Source organism: Thunnus albacares, chromosome 6 (assembly GCF_914725855.1).
Source record: "Thunnus albacares chromosome 6, fThuAlb1.1, whole genome shotgun sequence".
NCBI lineage: Eukaryota > Metazoa > Chordata > Actinopteri > Scombriformes > Scombridae > Thunnus > Thunnus albacares.
In genome coordinates this window covers 12,391,979-12,411,814 of record NC_058111.1, presented here as the reverse complement: position 1 = coordinate 12,411,814, position 19,836 = coordinate 12,391,979, and the positions used below count along the sequence as shown (strand labels likewise).

The 19,836-nt window shown below is 40.2% G+C and overlaps 1 protein-coding gene and 1 long non-coding RNA gene across 5 annotated transcripts in view; one reads left to right on the top strand and one right to left on the bottom strand.

The window, feature by feature from the left end:
- Positions 1–19,836, top strand: part of rtn4rl1b (reticulon 4 receptor-like 1b) — a 165,310-nt gene that overhangs the window by 86,217 nt on the left and 59,257 nt on the right. The window lies entirely within an intron of this gene.
- Positions 1,413–12,264, bottom strand: LOC122984438. 4 transcript variants are annotated; one of them, XR_006403891.1, is made up of 8 exons: positions 12,186–12,264; positions 11,469–11,482; positions 10,710–10,813; positions 10,329–10,416; positions 9,637–9,744; positions 3,332–3,404; positions 2,952–3,041; positions 1,413–1,995 (listed from the first exon to the last, which is right to left on the bottom strand). It is a non-coding gene; the product is annotated as an uncharacterized LOC122984438 (long non-coding RNA). The 4 variants fall into 4 exon arrangements; XR_006403892.1 differs by lacking the exon at positions 11,469–11,482 and having other exon boundaries at positions 12,186–12,256; XR_006403889.1 differs by lacking the exon at positions 12,186–12,264 and having other exon boundaries at positions 11,469–11,868.

Below are 19,836 nucleotides of genomic sequence, written 5' to 3'. Positions count from 1 at the left end.
ATACCTGATTACAGTTTACATTGTATTTCAGTGTGGCGCTGAGATGCACAAGGAATAATGACGACGAAACACAGACACTCATAAGTGTGCATTAAATGGCTTACTTGTGGGTGGGATTAGAGACAACAAGTGGAGTCATAAATGAAGTAAGAATACAGGGATAAGGAGAAATGAAGAAAAGAGGAGTGGAGGCGCCAGACGTGCAGAGGAGGCAGAAACGGGTTCCCACAGAGTAATGTGAGAGCAGAGGAGGTAGTGAGAGGTATGATGCAAGGAATTGGATCTTTCAAACGGTAATCGCTTAGCTACCCAAAGGGGACAACTCCCTCTTTCCTGCTCTCTCTCTCTCTCTGCTCACTCCCCTGTCAGGACGAGGAAGAACAGGCAGAGGATTGAAATGTAAAAGAGTCAGAGGATCAGAGACAGGTGGAAAATGAGAGGAGCAAAGGGCAGAGTGGGGTAGAGATGAGACAGAAACGGTGCCAGTCCCTGTGCTTGAACAGGGTAGAGGTAGAGCGTTTGTGCATGTGTGTGGTTGTGTGCTTGGTCCTGTGTGCCTGTATGTGCATGTGTGTATTCTTGTTTATGAGCAAGTCTCAAGAGACAGTGTGTGGATTGTTGTTAGAGTAGACCTATCCTATCGAATCACTCCACAGGACCCCTTTAGGAATTGACACTTAGGTGAGCATCTCCCAGGAATGAGAGAGAAGCAGAATGAGTAAAAAGTAGAATGATATCCGTCGATAATGTAAACAGCTAGAGGTAATGCTGGGACCAGGATGTATTCAGTACTCTGACTCCCCTGACGGTCTGCTCAAGGGAGTTTCACCATGTTGCAAATGTGTGAATCTTATGCCCTTAAAACACAGCCAGAGATTATGGATTTGATAGGAATTAGACTGCTCAAGGTTTACGATAAGTAACCAGTTACATTAAAACAATGAGATTGAAAATTAGAGTTAAGGGAGGAGTTGCATTTTACAACGACTACTGAGGTTGTAGACTGCTGTAGCCTGGGCCAAGTAAACTATTAAATGGTCAAATGTCAAGGAATTGCATTATTATTAACATGCGATAAGAATAACTTTTTTCTCTAAAGTAAACCAGAAATTGCCGGCTATTTGGCCCCATTTGAAAAGAAAACCATGCTAAAGCCCTGACAATCAGCGCTCATTACATCCTTTTATCGCGCTATTGTAATCCAAATCGTGCATAAGGACACATTCCATCTCATGTGTTTGATGCATGTATCGTGTACAGGCATACATTTTTGAATACTAACAATATGAATTATTCATTGTTCTAATTACAGCCATGACTCACTAATATACATGTGGAGTCTATTTGATGATATTCAAAGAAAGAATGGCTATGAATCATAGATTGCCCACTGTGAACAGACATCAATCAGGAATGTATTGTTCAATAAATAGATGGTAATTGGGCCCAAAGAAAGTTACCGTAGTTATTTGCAGGCAGGCCTTATTAAATTTAGAAACAGGTTCTAGTTGGTCCCCAACTGGAAATGATACTTTTTATGTACCAAATCAGTGCTTTTACATATTCAGACATATTTAGAACAATAATAAAATATTCTCAGTAAAGTATACGTACCAATAAGCATTAAGTTTATCCAAGAAATACTTAAGTTGAAATAAATAAGTTTACTAGCAACATTCTGTTTTCATAAGAAAATTTTACTCATTATTCATCACTAAATTTTACTCAGACTTAAGTGTGGTCCAAGACCAGTTTTTAATAGCTACTCATCATAGTAGTATTTCCTTGGAGCTGCCAGTGAAACTAAATGGTTCAGACACATGAACAGAGGGCAAATGTTTACCACACCTCTAGAATCATCAAGAGCCCTGTTCACTCAGTGATGATGGATACGTCGGCAGGAGTGGGGCCTTCTTGTGTTGCATGTCCATGGTGGACAATAATCTTCATGACATGCTTAGTGTAGTCCTCTTTGACACTTTCTTTGCTGACATCCTGTGGAACACATATAAACTAGTGATAGGAGGTCAATATATACAGTACAGTATGTAATGTGTTCTCCTGATCATATGAACATCGGTTAATCAGTGGTCTAAGGTGACATTGAATGCAGTATGCAATATATGCACCCAATGATGCAACAGAGTTTGTTAGTAAAGATTAATTTTTGACACAGTGGCATGAGTGACTTAAAGCTGCTATAATGAAAGTTGGCAACTAATGGGTGAATATAGTGAAGCATTTAGTAGCTTAAGAGACGGATATTTCCCCTAGGAGTTAGTGGGGACCAAAACAGAGATAAAAGAGTGAATATTGGGCATACATTCAGAAACCACTCCAAATAAAAACTAACGTATTTTTGCTGGATGTAATATGCAATGTGTTCACTGTAACAACTTTATAAAAAGGCAATAATATTTCAAGTGGCCAAAACTTTTTTTGAGGATGAAATTTAACTGTAGTAATAAGTCCATTAATAGAAATGACAGATATTTGTAACTTCTATGGTTGAAGAACCTCCAGTCAATCATATGCTTTTAATAAATAAGGAATTTGCCAAGTACTGCACAAAACAAAACATCTAATGTCACAATGGAATTAGTACAAAGCTGGGGATCAAACAGCAAAATAGTACAAATTGATATATTTTTCATGGAAATAGAATTTATATGAGCAGGTTGTGCTTAGCATTTTTTAGGTGTCCTGGTGCAATTATTCACCTTTGATTGAGGGTTCTTCAACTACATGAGTTGTTTGCTGTGCTAGCAATAGAATTAAAATAAATACATGCTAGTTCATGTTTTTGAGTTGACCAACTCATGATAATTGTTTCCCTCTTTTTCACACTTTGAGGACCCACTGATACCATGTTAATAAGGATACATAATTTAAAATCAATAATATTTTAAGAAATATTTTGAGAAAGAGTGGGTGCAATTTTCAATATTTACCTGGTAATCCTTGATAAGCTCCACTCGAAAATCTCCAAGGAACTCCAGGCAGCTGGTAACAGCATCTCATCTACCTTCAACATGTTGCTGCTACAAAAGACCAAAGTGAATTGTTATAGAGAACAATAAGTAACTATGCACCAGCACCTACAAAAAAAGAAAAATCCCTAACAAAAATAAAAAAAACAGGAACCATTCAGAGATGATGAATGAGAACAAATCTGGATACAGATATATACAGAAAGTTATCTGAGATAACTGCATTGTTCAGCTATATTTGAGATAAATTACACCAAACATTACACTGAAAACTATATTGCAATCTAAACAAATCACATACTGAATCTGCCATAGCAATACTGTGTTATCTTTACTGTTACCTGCATATTTTCTTGTTGCTGTTGCACATGGAAAACTGGGAGGGCTCCTTTATGTCTGCATTCTGCCGAGACTCTTGGTAAGGGCCAAAAGAGACAATATGATCAAACAGCTAATAAACCAAAAAAAGGTAAGCTAAGGGAAGAGTAGAAACAGTGTAAAAAGAGGAATGTATTATCCATAACATACTGTAACGTTATGCTAGCAGATCCAATTGCAATGTCTGTCAGGTCACTTAAAAAGTGACAGAAATCCATCAGCACTGGCTAAAATTCTGACTTTTACATATTACAAAATTATTAACTCTTACTCTTACCAAGTTCATTAGCCTGGTAACATTAGCCAGCTAACAGTAATCAGATAATATGAACATTTAAGAAACAAAAATTAGCATTAGCTGGAAAGCTACATGGGCGGTGAAATAGTTAACCAAGCATGTAAACCTACCCATATCATACAAATGAGCTAGAACTTACTGCCCTTGTAGCGTAAAGCCTGGCTTAGACATATCCAGGCCTGAGCAGGTAACTTCTGTGGTAGCAAACTAGGTTGTGTCTAGATGATAACCCTAGATTTGTGAGATTGATCATTTTAACCTAAACCTAACCAGACCTTAACCACAGTGTTGTCACATTATAGAACATAATTATTTTGTGCAATGACAACGCACACAATGAAGAAACAATGTGTACAAATCTCTGTCACAAATCTAGGGTTACCATCTAGACACATCCAGTGCAAATTCTCTGACGTCACCCAGAGAGTGCAGTGTGCACACGGCATGGATCTATAAAGATAACTGGACACAGTGTTGGAGGCAGGGCTCCGTTCATTCCAATGAAAGTTACTCAGTGGCGCATGAAGCCAAAAAGCCAATTTCCACTGTAAAGAAATTATCCAGCAAATGCATACTACGCACGCTCTGCAAGCCCAATGCACCCATAGAGCATGGGCACCAGAGACTTCTGCTGGCCGAAACGGCTAACTTCCAGTTTAGCCCTCTGGCTAACTTGAATGGGGTCAAAACAATTCAATTGTGCAGCTCTTCTAGACTAAAGTTATCAGACTGAATGGATCAAATTCTGATAATTTTGCTGGGGTTATGATGCTCAAAAAAACGTATCTACCATTTTGCATCCACTTCTTTTCCCATGATTGTGTGTGGGAAAAATGCTCTTTGGGCCCCTGTCATACCCAGAAGTTGTAATTCCACAGTTTGGCCACTATGCCAATTTGACATAGTGACACAGCACTTTTTTGCAATCAATTCTTTTCATCAGATGACTCTTAATTCTCCAATGTGGGTTTTCATAGTAAATTCCTAAAATTGCACCTTGCACCTGCACAGTCACACAACAAGAACGCAAAACAGTAATGGAAGGGAGTTGATCACAGTGATGATTCTCAAGCTGAAGATGTGATAGATCTCAAGTATCATGTCTGTTCACACTGATTTTAATAGCTCTCTGTAATAAACCAGAGTGCTGCCTGTAAGCTAAGAAAACAGTCAGGAAACCTATGGTATTCTTTGTAACTTGTTCACGGTAATATAATGCTTCTTCTGTGCATCACTTTAAACTTTGAGTAGAGGCAGTTACCGATAATGGGCCATGCTCTCTTCATCTCTTTATCACTCTAGCTACCGTCTTACATACATCTGGTGAGAGGATAGAGGCTTCTCCTCTAGGCTCATCATTAGCTCCAAACATGGGGATTGGCTCATTTGATCAGATTTCCCCCTCTCACCACTACACATGTTCTCACCCATCTCTTTTCCAGCATTACCAGCGCAACCATGCTCTCCTCTGTCTGCCTTTTCTCGCCTGGCAGCCGCTGAACAAGGGAGTTCTATTTTCAGAGGAATGCCTGAGAGAAGTCATCAAAAATAATGACAGGAACATTTAATAATGTAGAGAGGAGGAAGGCTAAATGCTTTGTAGCAGCTTCAGGGAGATACATAAACCCAATCATAGGTCTGATGTAGTAAATACACAATAAGGAGATGTGTAGATTGTGTTCAAAAGGCTGAGTGTCTTCCCTCTATTATTATGCGGTCTTTTATGGAATGAGTGTGGGAGGGACTGAAGATGGCAGAGGGTCTTGTGATTTCTAATGAACAGTCTGAAGCAAGGTATATTTCCTGGGGTGAGAAAGACAGAGAGTGTGTTTGTGTGTATGTGTCGGGCATGTATCCCGTGTATACTTGCTCACTTTTATTGATCAATAGCCTTGGACTTCCTGACCCCTTTTAGCACTGTCAGTCAGGCGGCTTATTCTCACCCAAACGCCCACTCAGAACTGATTGAATGTCAGTGCTGAGGTCGTGCAGCGCGGCGGTTCTACTTGACTTACCAGGGCAGCATATCTTGGAAGTATTTTATACTACTAATTTCCTGCCTGTGTCATGCAATAAAAGACACTGGAGGCTGCATGATGAAACAAGTTGTGCATGTGACCATGCATTTGGGATGTGATATGTTCCTCTATTTCTAAGATTCAACTTAACCTATTGATTGATGCTACCTGAGGAAGAAGAGCTCTAAGGCTGAAACATGTTGCTTCTGCTCCATGTTAAATTTGCCTTTTGTGTTCTGTTTTGTTCTTAACTGATTTATGGTGCCTGTCAGTAAATAAAACTGTCACAGTTTCATCAAGTGGCTTCCAGTCTTGTTTATTTTATTGAACCTAATGGGCCTGCTTGGAAGCCCTATTCCCCACTGCTCATGAGTGGAAGCCTACATGTTGAAAAGTAATTTTATTGCTTAGTTGCTATGAGCCTTCATTTCCAAGACAGCTCATTTATATCTATCAGTATAACAGTTTCATTTGTCATATTTGAGAAAATATCAAATAGAAGAAAAGGCTGCTTAACAGTTAGCTTTCTGCTTATTTTTTGTAGATAAATCATGTAAATATATTAATGCTAGTCTTCAGCTAACACTGCAAATCATTTGTGAACCCATGCAGAATGGGCATATTATATCCCTTCTGTCTTAGAGTAGGTTCATACTGTACATACAGTATTAAACATTGATAATCAGATGTGTAGCTTTAATTGCTTTTTAACACTATTTAGCATCATTTAGCCACTTGTGTCAACCACTTGATTTCAGTGTCAAAGGAATGCATCGTGTCCTGTTCATGATGAAACTTTAAAGTAAATGGTGAAATCCCTTTCAGAACTGAGGCAACTGTGACTATGAGCTGGCAAGTGCACATATCCACTGTCAATATGTCTTTTGGGAACCAAAAAAGTGTGTAGAACGTAGAAGCTATCACATTCCTACCCTATCTGAATTGAAAGACTATAACAACCTTATCGGAACGATCTAGATTAGTCTAGATTAGAGTGAGAAGTAACTGTATTCTCTTGTATTGATGTGACCCAATTCTGTCAGATCCCACTTAGCTACATAGCAACATATACTACATAACTGTAAACTGCCACAACCACACTAATTGGCACACAGAGTAATTAGAGAGAAAGTGGGTGGCTGTTTTATGAAAAGCAACACAACAGATTATGGGAGTAATGGGAAAATAGTGATCAATGTAACATTAACTGCTTATATGTGTGTGGCACACCTACTTTTGTGTGTGTGACCCAGTATTGATGGAGGGACTGAAGACCTGCCCCTTTGGAGCCTGTTTGTGGTTTGCTCAGCTCTTAGTGAAAGCCTCAACGGTTCTTATCATCTCTTTCTCTCTGTCTCCCTCTTTCTCTCACTGACTCAGGTTTGATTCATACCTCCTACTCCATCAAAACCACTAATGAACTTGACTCCCCCATGAACTTCATAAGAAAGCCCTTTATCCCTTTCAAATAGGCTTTGACTTACACAATAGCTGAATGTAGAAGTCATTTTGTTCAAACTACAATGCAGTTATGAGGACCAAAGAGCTTAGACATTATGGACATTTTGGGATTCAAATTCCAATGTGGCTGCATTATTACTCATGTAATCGGATAACTTCTAAAACAGTCGTTTTAATGCTGAATATTGCTTTGTCTCTGTGTGCACGTTCTTGTCTGTTGCTCAGTAGGAAAGCATTAAATCAGTTTTGACTGTCCCTGTACGATGTCTGGTTCCAGACTTTTTAGCTGCAGTTCCTAAGGGATCCTTCCAATGGCTGAGGCCTTTCAGGTTTAATTCTGTTTGGATGAGCAATGTTATTAGTGCATCTCAGTGGCTGTGTCAGCCTGATCGGTGAGGGGGACTGCAAAGGAGCCAAAGGGAGCAGTTGATAAAGGGTGATTAACCAAGCCACTCCTTAATTCTAATATCTCACAAATTCTCATGCACACACACACACACACATACGAAGACATACACACACACATACACACAAACACACACACACGTACACAGCTGCTGCATACAGAGAAGGCTTTTAGCTTAGCCCCTAGCTCCATGTCACACTGGCCAGTTTTTAATGGAAAAACACAAGACAAGATAAGAGATAGTCCCCTGAATTTTCACCAAGGACAAGATTGTAAATTGTTTTATATTCAGAGGAAATAGTGGCTATACCATCAGTGTAAGACAGTGTGTGTAATTTATTTTTACTCTGACAGTATCCACTAGCAGACCTTGGAGGACATCAGCACACATACTTAACATGGTTTTTGAGGTGCCCTTGCTGCAGTTATGTTGGGCACTACCAGTGCCAAGGACAAACCAGCAACTGTTCAAGTCAGACTTCCTACCCAAAGAGCTGATCTGCCTTGTGCTGGCTGGCTGCGCTGAGTAAAGGCTGTCATAAAGAAAAACAGCAGACAGACTTTTAGATGCAAAGCCTTTGCTGTTTTATTCCCCCGTTATCAGTAGGAGGTTTGTGTTCATGGATGGATGCAGCAGAGGTCACAATCACAGAAGGAAACAAAGTACAAATGGATGACTGGAGAGGCGGGTCTTTTAAATATTGGGATTAACTTGATAAAGACAATCACAGTGAGGAATTAACAGAGTGTGTAAGAACACATATGGAGCAACTGAAAACGCAAACAGAATGTGAAATACAATTAATTCTATTAGCTGTACTTTCCCAGTGGATCAGTGATAAAGCCGCACACTTACGGTTGTGTCAACACTTAGCGTCAGCAGAAACAGAGAGGACACAGGATCCACAATGTCCAAGGCCTCTGAACTTAACTATTGTTTTTTAAATAGCATCTGACAAGATAGACACTTTCAAATGCTTTTAAAGAAAAAAATCAATCATTAGGTTTTTCTTTCAAATTTAGACAAGATGATAAAGGCATGTATGCTGCAGTGCAGGTGGAGAGTGATAGCTCTGAAGGACGTGTTCCATTTGCTCGGATCAAAGTGACAGAAACAGCACAAAGAGTGGTCACTGTACACAGTTTCATGTATCTACTGTGGGTGAGTTAGTGGAGGCCACATCTTTGTACCTACTCCTCACAATTATTTGCTTTAAGTAAAGAGCTAAATTTCAATTGCAAATCATCTTGGCACAAAATCACAGTTTTATTTACTATCCTTTTTTATTTGTCCTTCATTTACTTGCAACTCCAATGTAATTTCGTTTTCCTGTTTGCTATCCCTCTCCTCTTTGTCTCCTCTTTGACTATAACAGCAGAATATTTTCTTGTGTACAAAGGCCACATCTGTTTCAAACACAAATGTGCAGAACCAATGAGTAAATGTCCCTGAGTACTTGTATCTGCATGGATCTCTTGTTCTGTATTGATCTTTATTTAGCAACAAATAGCCCTGTGGCTGTGAAGAGGCATGGCAAAGACTGTGGAAAACTGCACATTCGTCACTGTTGGCTGATTTAAAGCAACAACTAATTTCATTCTGTGTAGGTAAAGCAACAGAGCGGCTTGGTGTTGAGTGGCAGCAAATAATTGTGAGCTCTGGCTTTTACAGTGGTCAATCAAAGCTGGAAAATGACCCTCCATCACCTCATCTGAAGCCAGTCATGCACGCTAACTGGCTGGGATATGTTTATTCAAGTACCGAGAGCAGAATATTGGCTGCTGTCCTTGCAGCCTAGTTGAAGTGCTGTTGGAGTGAACTGTAAAAGAAAGCACAGTAACATTTCCACAATGTTAGCTATGAATAATCATCTTTCAGACTTGTTCAAGGATCTTGTAGAAATAGCCTGTCCCGATGCTGTGACACAGCTGCATTATCCAAGGTAACCGATGGCACTGTCTAGAGGCATGCCAAGTAAGTCGGCATAAACTGGGTTTTGAACACAGCAAGCACATTGCTCTTGACCCAGCCAGCCTATTGACCACTGAGAAGAATAGAACTGTGATTGGAAAGCTCTCCATTACCTGACCCGGGTCTTTGAGGAAAGGCGTAGAGGTGGACTCTGTTAAATCTTCCAATAGGGCTGAAGAAAAAGCCCCTGTCAAATCCTCTGATATAGGCTGAGCTTGCACCTAGAGGGAAGTGAGGGAATGATGAATGTTTTAGAAGCTGGCGCTCCAGGAACTGGGATTTTACAGGCCATCAGCACTGGGTTGAAATGGACCAGACAGTCGCCGGGGAGACACCAATCTCGGGAGGAGGAAATCTAGGCTGCACACAGAACGAGAGATGCAAGGCTCTGCTTGCACCACCGTTGCCTTGCCATTCTCGAGGGCTTTTAAAAGCTGAGAGTTGACGAAATTATTAATTATGGCCTTTTCTCTTGGAAGAAATACTAAGAAAAATATGTTCATATAATAAGTGCTAGTGAAGAGGACTGAAGGTCTGTAGTGAACTTTATCTGAATCAAGGGTGTAGGTTTGATTTAGAAAGTGGTGGGGACATAAATTTGGCAGGGGGTCCTCCCTCAGAAAATGTAGGAATTTTTCATTGCATTTCCTGCAATTCTCTGCCTGGCCTGGGCTCTGTCGCTCTCTCTCTCTGTCTGCCTCTATCTCTCTCTGATGCCTCCATGGACACTATGTAATACACTGTCACTGACAACCATATTGTGGCTCTACAAGATAACATTACAGCTCACAGTTAAAATGCTTACCTGGTCACCTCTTTCTCCTTTCTCTGCCTGGCCAGGGCTCTGTCGCTCTCTCTCTCTCTTTATGTCTGCCTCTATCGCTCTCTGATGCCTGTATGAACAACCACTATGTGATAAACTGTCAATGACAACCATATTTGTCCATTTTTGGTCTTGCACATGGGAGATAAATTGTTTTTTAACAATTACATCAGAAGGATGTGCTCAGTAAGATAACATTACAGCACACAGGTCTCTCTCTGTCTCTCTGATACCTGTATTGACAACCACTGAACCAAGGGATAGACCTTAAGTTAAAAAACAAAAAAAGGTCACTCTGTTCATGCAATTAGAGTGTGCGATGGGAGAAATTGGTTTAAGACAACTCATAGTGCAAATTCTTACCTGTTCACTCCCCTTTTCTTTCCCTGTCTGGCCTGGGCTTTCTCGTTTTCTTTTTCTGCTAAGAAAACTCTTTTTCTTGATGTCCATGATGCTAATCCAGGCCGCTGAGTTAAGAGGAAATATTGCAGGAGGTTCACTCAGTCATCAGAAAATAATTAACTGTAATGTTAATTACAGTAACCCTGTAGCCACACAGATGGGTTTTGAAAATGGGGAAGACAGAATAGCAAACTAGCAATCCTGGAAGAATTACTAATTCTCTCCTTGGTTGGTCAATGAGTATAATGCCAACACGAGAAGAACAAGAACACTTAAAGGTTCTATTTGTAAGAATTTATGAAGCAATTTACCTTTATGAAACATTTTTTATTGCCATTGAGTGACCGTTGCCTTTGTTGGTTGGTTATATCAGTCTGTGGTCTAATTTCTATGTGATGGACCCGAACCGGATTTTTCGCAAAATTCCAACAGAGATAACGTTTTTGTGCACTCAGTGCCTTGCCTCTCTCCAGCTAACGTGAACAAATGACCAGCATCTACCACAACAAAAACAGTGCTATCTGAGTAGAAACACCCTGCAGATATTAGCTTTCCAGCTAATGAGACAGCTAGCTGCCTCTGTCAACCACTACACATTTCATAACAAAACGCCCCTGCAATGACAAGTCGCCCACTCCTAAAACACACACAACTAAAACATTATTTCCTCAACAAAGGAGCAGAAAACAAGCTCCAGAGCAATAGCAGAACATAGCTTACCCCTCTTGTTTTTCCTGTTGGTTGTCCAAAGGAGGTAATAAGCACACATTTCACAACAAAACAACAGTGTGTTGCTCCCTAGCCACAGCTCACTGAGCCTACTGGTGTTTAGTAAACACAATTGGTAAAAAAAAAAAGTTGGCAGTTAGCGTGTTGGGTCAGGTTTGGGTGGTTGATTAACAGCGGGTTGGGCAATGTGGATTGGCTCTACCAGCCAGAAGCCACAGCGCAACAGGAGCCTCTGTGTTTGTGTTTATGCAAAAAGACATCTGCAATAGTCTTGCACTGCTGCTCACTCATTAGCGAGCATGTGCGCAAGTGCGAGCAACAGGCTGACTGTAAGGGCCAGTGGTGTCACTTATGAGAAGAAATTTCTGATTCCTACATAGAGAACTTTTAAAAGTATTATTAAAAGTAATATTAATTAATATTAGCCAAGTCAAAACTGTGGCACAAAATCACCCCTGTCACAACATTTAGCTTGCTAGCTAATCACGATATCTGTTAATGTCAGCTAAATATACTAGCTATGAGTATAATGTCAATATGCCTAACTATTTTTGTTTGTACAGTGCTAACCATAGTAAGACTATTACAATTCCTGGTCTGTAGTGAGTTAGCCAGCCCAGGAAAGCTATGTCTTTCATATCACTGAACAATCAACCTGTTTAATTTGATACTAGTACAATAATGTTATGATCACAGAAGGCAAAGCACCTGCGACACGACAGCCTGGATTATCTTGTGCTCTAGCCCCAAGCTCTCTCCTCTGACTAAGTACACTGTGCTGTTTCTGATTCATCCAAAATGCACTCCAGCAATCACACTGCTGCATGTAAAAGAGGCGGGAACAAAGTGAACAAACACCAATAGAAACTCTGTTTCTCATCCAGCAGGAACAAGAGGGAGTTAACCCTTTATAGAGCTGATGGAAATTATACTTGATTTGCAATTATGATATGCAATTAATATCAAATTAGTGGTGGCTGCAATTTTAGGTAATCAGAAAAGTGGTAGGGACACATCCCCAACATCCCTACCATAAATTATGCCCATGATTTGAATTAGGCAGTTTTGTCCTCAGTTTAAACTGATCTACTAATCAAAAAATAAAATGTAAATTGCCGAACAGTTAGAAGAGAAGAGATATTCAGATACAGTATTTAAAGTTTGAAATTATTCCTGTTTTACTGTCTCTCAGCTAGTTATAGTCATTTTGTATATAAAAACCAAGCTTTTATATTGCAAACTACCTGACTATACAATACAATAAACAGGACAATATATTTTTCTCCATCTAAAGCACATCAGTGCCATTGTCTCACTTTAATAGAAATCTGATAAATTGATGTCTCATTTGCTGAAAATCATGCCAACTCCTTAGAAATAGCAGATCATCTGCTGCTTGTGTAACCCCTACAAATGTCCAAGAAATATAACTGTGATTCAAGACTGTATGATACAAAGCGGTGATGCTCTGAAAAGGCTGTCGTGAGAGGAGAGGAGAAAAGAAAAAATGAATGACCTTGAGCAAGTCCTTGATCTTCGATGTATTTTCTTTCCCTTGGTGAAATTGCTCCACTGCACATCCTTCTTAAATTTTTCAAGGGGGACATGATTATGGCTGCCACATATTCACTGAGTATATGCACTGCACAGTATATTGGCCCATGCCTCTTTATTAAATAGGCCTAATTTCCTAAGGTATGGCTGAGCTAAGACATCCTTGTACCCTTAGGTCATTCTTTCTGAGAAAGGAAACAAAAACATATAGACTTGTTCTTTCTATTTACACTCTCTTCCCTCTCACTCAGTTTTCCCATGTTCCATTGTCTTGTCACATTTTGCCTCTCCATCTATCTGTCTCTCCCCCTCGCTCGTACATTCTTCACTCACTCACTTCTTCACGCACAAAAAAGCATGTCTTGGCTCTCAAAAAATTGTGCCCATGCTCTAAAACTGAAACTGTCCTCAGCCTTTCTTTCACTTGGCTGATGAAATATTTAGACAACATTTCTGTTCCTATTTAATTGCATGTCAACATGTCCTCCATGCAGACTCAAACTGGTCTGTGGGGTTAGAAAGGAAGGCTACAGTCTGTCTGGGGTCAGTGGTGTTTTACAATACCCAGTAGAGACTGGGAAAGGATGGGTTAAGCATGAGAATGTTGAGTGTGGGCATGTCAGTTGCAACAACACCATAAGAAATTCATAGGTTGTGTTTTAGCCTACTGGGATAAAGTTGCCCTTCAGATGCCCTTTTCCTTGAAAGTCCATCCAACCATCTTGCCATTTTTCACATACAATAATAACATTGTAGCAGGATGTTTTGCATGTGGTGCATTGATTGATAAGCAGAGATGCTGCAGGGATGACATTCATCTATTACAGTATATGTAGACTCAGTCGGGGGCTATGTACGTACAGTATGTGTGTTTTTTTGTGCTTGTGGCTTCTAGAAAAATGAACCTGCCCAGCTGTGCAGCATGTGTTACCCCAGGTGATTCATCGATCAGTGATATGGCAAAGTCTGCCTCACCGGTGACTGTCTAGACATGGCAGGGTGGTGAAGAATACAGAGATAGACAGATTAAAGAAATAAGATTGAAGAGAGGTGATGAATGTGCAAAAGGGCAACACAGCAAAGTCTGGTGTTTGAGGTGAGTCTAGACAGTCCACATGTAAACTCTATGTGCATTACTGAGACAGACAGGCTGACTGATACATGCCTATATAATTATTCACAATCACTGCAGTTCCTCACCTCCCACTGTGTGGCCCTTTTCTCACACAACCTCCTGCTGCACTGGTGAAATCCTGAGTACTAGCAAACTATGAAACATGTAATCTCAACACACGATCACAGAGTGCACCAATGTCTGCTGTGGAGTGGTCTGATCTGCTCGATACGAGGCAGGGAGGGGAAAAGGGAGTCAGAGGAGAGGAGAGAAGAGAAGAGAAGAGGAGAGGAGAGGAGAGGAGAAGAGAGGAGAGGAGAGGTGGGGAGAGCTGTCAGAATCAAAGGAGGTTTTGTTGTAATTATTTGCCCCATCAGGAACATGGCTGATATGTGCTTTAGAAATCTGACCTGGGACCTGAATCACACTGCTCTTGCCCTCCAGGCAGTCTTGCTGGCTTGGAGAGTGTTTAAGATCCTGAGTAGCCCACCAGAGGATGAGTGGGATGCACCCATCTATGGACTCATCTCTGTAAATGTCAAATCATCACCTTCACACATCATTCTGAACCATAGGTCACCCACCATCCATTCCCATTACCCTCCTATATTAGATTCCCATTTGATTTGATGGGAGCTTTTTTGAGAAGAGAGAAAGATCCACTCTCCAGACACCAATTTAAAGAGGCAAAGCAAAGAAATCAATTCACAAACCGGAGACTGCAAACTGAATTATTGGAATGGTGAGCCTGGTGGTGGTAGGGATCAGCAATGAGAGCCGGTTTCACACCTATCCATATCAAAGGCTTTCAGGGCAGGAGAAGGAGCTGTGAGCTCCTGAATAGTAGCGAGGGGATCAGTGATGATTAAAGCTAACCTGGGCATAGCAAGACAGCCATACAAGAGAACCTTGTGGAACTCACGCTTACGTTCCTGATTGATTTTCCAAGCTTCAGGCTCTGGAATGTCCACTTGCTTCTTGGGTGCTTTAAAGGCAAAGTGAAATGAGATTTTGATGACTATCATTCTTGTCTTGACCAGTATAGAAGAGAGGGGCTACTTTCTTTTCACTGTCTTTTTTAATATTTATAATAAGTTATAGGCGAGTTGCACTTGGCCCATTTTCTGGACTGATTTCATTCTGACTATAAAAACACTTAGTATGCACCAATCTTTTATTTAAAGCTGCATTTACTGATTTTTTTGGCCACCTGGGGCGGCAGAAGCAAGCTGTAAATGCAACACAGACATATTATCACCTTTTAAGTTGATATGATAAATGAAAAAAAAAAGAGCAACTCTGTAGAGCTGAGGGGAACTGCAGAGTCGCCCTTTTCACACAAACTGTCATGTGATCCAATGCTAATAGAGGCTAAGGTTAGGTTTAGAAACAAATAGTCTTGTTTGGCATTTTTAAAACTGCAACTGTATCTGATATTTATTTATGTATTTGCAAGCACTGGGTATTGGTGTATTAATCACCATTATATCATGTGTGATGTTTGCACTTGATGTGCTTCATGAATCTGACAGTTATAATCATCTGCCCAAAATTATTTCACACAGGAATATATGTGTGCATATTAATGGAGCGTCATGCCTGCTGGAGAACCTCAAAGCTCTTAGTTGCCCTCCCTCCTCACTCTCCTTCCACTGGTGGCAGGCTACCCGTTGCGTTATGTAAATCATCTATGATTTGACACCGCCAGCCATAAATCTTCATTAGTGGGTAAAAATAAGAGAAAGAGAAAAGATATTTTCTGATTCTTTAGAGCTGTTTTGTTGTGTAGAGGGATAGGTCTGAAGTCATGGTGCAAGCACTAATCTGCACCTTGGAACCAAATAAAGAGTATTATTGATGGCTTTTACCCTAATTTAAATAAAAATGCAACCCCAACCCACCCCCCCAACCCCCACCCCCCCACCCCATTCATTTCTCTCCTAGACATTGTTAGATGCTCAGAGCTCATTAGCTACCAGGCTAGGGTAGGAAAACAGACTCAAAATAATTTCTCATTTTTCTCTCATTTCTCATTATGTAGCTCACTGGGCTTTAGAAGAAGTCTTTTGAAAAAAAGCACTGGATGTATTTACTTAGCTCTTAATAAGATAACAAGCATCGTCAAAGGTCCACTTATTGATATTATTACAGCATATTTAGGCACTCGGGGTAAAATGCTATAAAAATAGATCACATGTATATTTTATTTATTTGCAATGAGAAAGAAATGCACTCTGACTGAGTGTGACATCCATCACTGCATATTTTAAAAGTCATAACACATTCAAAAAGAAATTAGCTGGCCGTGCATTAAAATTGTCTGGTAGATGCTTAAAAATAGGCACGCTGAATCATCCTATTGACACTGTTGTCCCACCAAGTTAGATAGAGCCTGGATCGGGTGTAGACATTCTAAAATGCCAGCCTATCTCCTTTTCCATCTTTCGGAGTCCTTATTCAGTGCACACCAGAGGAAGTCGATTACCCACTGATACAGTGTGAGGATGTGTAGCCTATCACAGAAATTTTTTCAAGGCATCCATGATTTGAGAACTGACGACGTATTATGTCAGCACATTCCCTTCACACTGTATATCAGTGAATACTATTCGTCTAAGTTTCACTCTATCTCTCTTGAAACATTTAAAAGTGGAGACACTGCAGAAATAGCTCCGTGCCGAATGATGTTTATCACGAGCAAGCGTTTCAGTGCATAATCCATAGGGCCATTCTTGAGAGTATTGTGTGAGTGTATGTGTGTGTGTGAGTGTGTGTGACATTTCCATCCTCTGAGTATCAGATTCATCTCATCTCTCTTCATTACCATTACACATCCATCCACAGTGAGCTGAACCCCTGGCTGTGGTACTTCACAGAGTATTACTCCACAGTCCCCCATCTGCCATGGCAACTTCTCCGTGCCACTCAGGCCCAATCTACCCATATTACTTCCCCTCAGGCTTCATTTAAGTGTGACTGATAGGGCCAACACAGGGAAACAAACAGCAGGCCTAACTTCCAATAGGATTAGGGGCTGCGAATCACCAGCACAGTCTCTCTCTCTCTCCTTTCCTCTCTCAACAATAGTCCAGCTCAGCCCATCTGCATGCATGTAGGAGTGACTTGAGGGAAGCTGCTGTGGCTGAAATAGACTTGAATAAATATGGGTTAGAATGAAAATCTCAGAGCCAAAGCAGATTTTTATTAGCTGGTCAACAATGCTAGTGGGTCAACAGCAGACATGGGGGATACTGTAACAAATGTAGTAAAACTGTTAGTGTGGAGGGAGGAGGACCACTTGCTCGCTCCTCTGTTATTCACTCACACCAGTGATGCCATGTTACAGAGGAAGAGCATGCTGTTACAAAACGAGATTGGGGTTAGATTTCACAAGGCTCCTGAGTGGTCTCACTGTACAGCCCAGTGCTGCTCAGTTATGGGTCATTAGGAAGGACTGCTCCTGACGTGCGCCTCACCAGCCCATTAGCTGGCCGCCTGGTGCAGGCTGCTGGCTAGTTGAGCCTAAACACTGGTGGAGAGGTTCCTAGCCTACACAAGGTACTGTATGCTATAGAAAACACAGCTGTGAGCAATGAAAGAGAATTATTTTTACATGGGCAGGAGATAAAGATATGATGAGGGAGGTGGCTTTTACCCTCTCTGGCACTTCTAGTTTACATAAATCATAATAATTGTCATTGTAATTTAATAAATGATACTTTATTGATCTGCATTGTGAAAGTTAGAAATAGAGCAGCGCCTGTGGAGGTGGTAGAAAGTCAGTCTATTGCTCAAGGTCACTTTCACAGGGCAGCTACTGGCTTACAGTTGGGCTCGAACTGAAAAACTGAAGGAAAACAGGTACACAGTGTCTGTGATGTCACCTAGAAGTCTTGTCATTTGGAGTCATGCTCTTTGTCGCTCACTTTGTCAGTGATCTCAAAATTTTGCTCAATGGTCAAGTCTAGATGGAGCTGAGGAAAGTGGATTGACAAAGTGATAACCAGGGAGACTTTTTACATGAACCAACACACTGATAAAAGGGTACAAAGTTTACCATAAAAGAAAGAGACAGTATTCATTTACATGTATGAAACCTTAATGGTTATTTGGGTGACCAAGTGCATCATGTAAAGTCAGCATGATTTCTCTTTTACTAGTTTTAAGTATTTTGATAATTTTTACTCCCTTATTCCTCAAAAAGAGTCGATATTTTTACCCAATTTTGGTAAAATATTACATCTATATATCGTTATACTTATATATTAGTTACTCACCGAGGAAATAGGGATTTGAACCTTTTAGTAATTGCTCATACAGTAACACTTAGTAAAGAACATTTACATTTTAACAAAGTTGCTGTTTAGTGGGATTTATAGTCCTTTCATCTGAGTACTTTCTTTGCTCTCCGTTATAGTGCCTACAGTCACAAACTCTTCTTCAGGGGCAGCATAGACAACAGGGATCTGCATGATGTGTGCTGAGTGTGATTATCTCAGACAGGCTCCCCATGAAGCATAACAGAAAATGTAATAGGTGAGAAAAATAATGCTTTCTCATCGTCGAGATTCCTACGTGTATTTTATGGTGAGAAAAGTGTGCAAATGCTGAGAGAACAAAGGTTTTGTTCGCTGTAGGTGTACCAGTAGGAGTTGCATGAGGGGAGTAGAATTACTAGTTGTATTTTGAGCACAGGATGGCACAACTTTATAAATATTGTAAAAAAAAAAGAAATGTGTACAACATATGGCTTATCTTTACACCAGCGAACTAATCCATGTGAGTAAATCTATGAACTGAGAATAATATTTATCAGAGAAAAAACGTACTTTACAAACTGAGTGCAGTTTGATGGGTGGATTCTATCAACTGCATCCAAATGAAGTCTCTCCATGGGGGCAACTGTTAGTAAGTGTGGGTTTCAGGGCTCCACCTCTCCTCCCCTGCTGAGTTCATGCATGATTGAGGTTAGTTTTCTTCCCAATTCTGTATTTTCTATTTTCATTATTGAGAGAAAACAAATCCAAAAACAGCGAGTGAAATTTTTGTCTGTCCTGACAGCTTATAAAAACTGGTGTATGGACTTCACCCAATTTACAATAATCAGTTGCAAACCAAGTATAGTGTTTATTTTATGTATAGTGATCCATATTTACCACATTTACCAACTCAGAAACATTTAAAAAAATATATTATTTTGTTGGAGCCAGACTTTAGGAGCCTTCAGATGAAGAAATGCATTTTGCAATTTGTATTTCCTTTAATATTCAGAAGTAACAGTTATTGGTTACTCTCTACACCACCTGCCTAAACATCCCTTTGCCTCATACAGCCCATTCAGATATGCACTATATTACTTTTTAATGAATTGTTTTTCCATCCCAGTGACTTGCACAAGCACCTTTTTGGACAGAAAGAGCTCTGAGCTGATGATGATGAACTATCCATTAATAGGAGGTCAGCAAGCAGGAAATGAGCCTTAATATAAACCAGATTCAAATGAAGCTTTGCAGTTAATGCACTGGACAGACTGTTTAATGTCTTTTATTGACACTGTTATTGTCATCAATTATTTATTTATTGAGAGCAATCTGGCTTCAGAGTGTGGGTTCAAACATCGAACACTGAAATGCAGTCTGGACAACAAATTATGCACTACATGCTTAACATTATAATCGCTAATGTAACTGA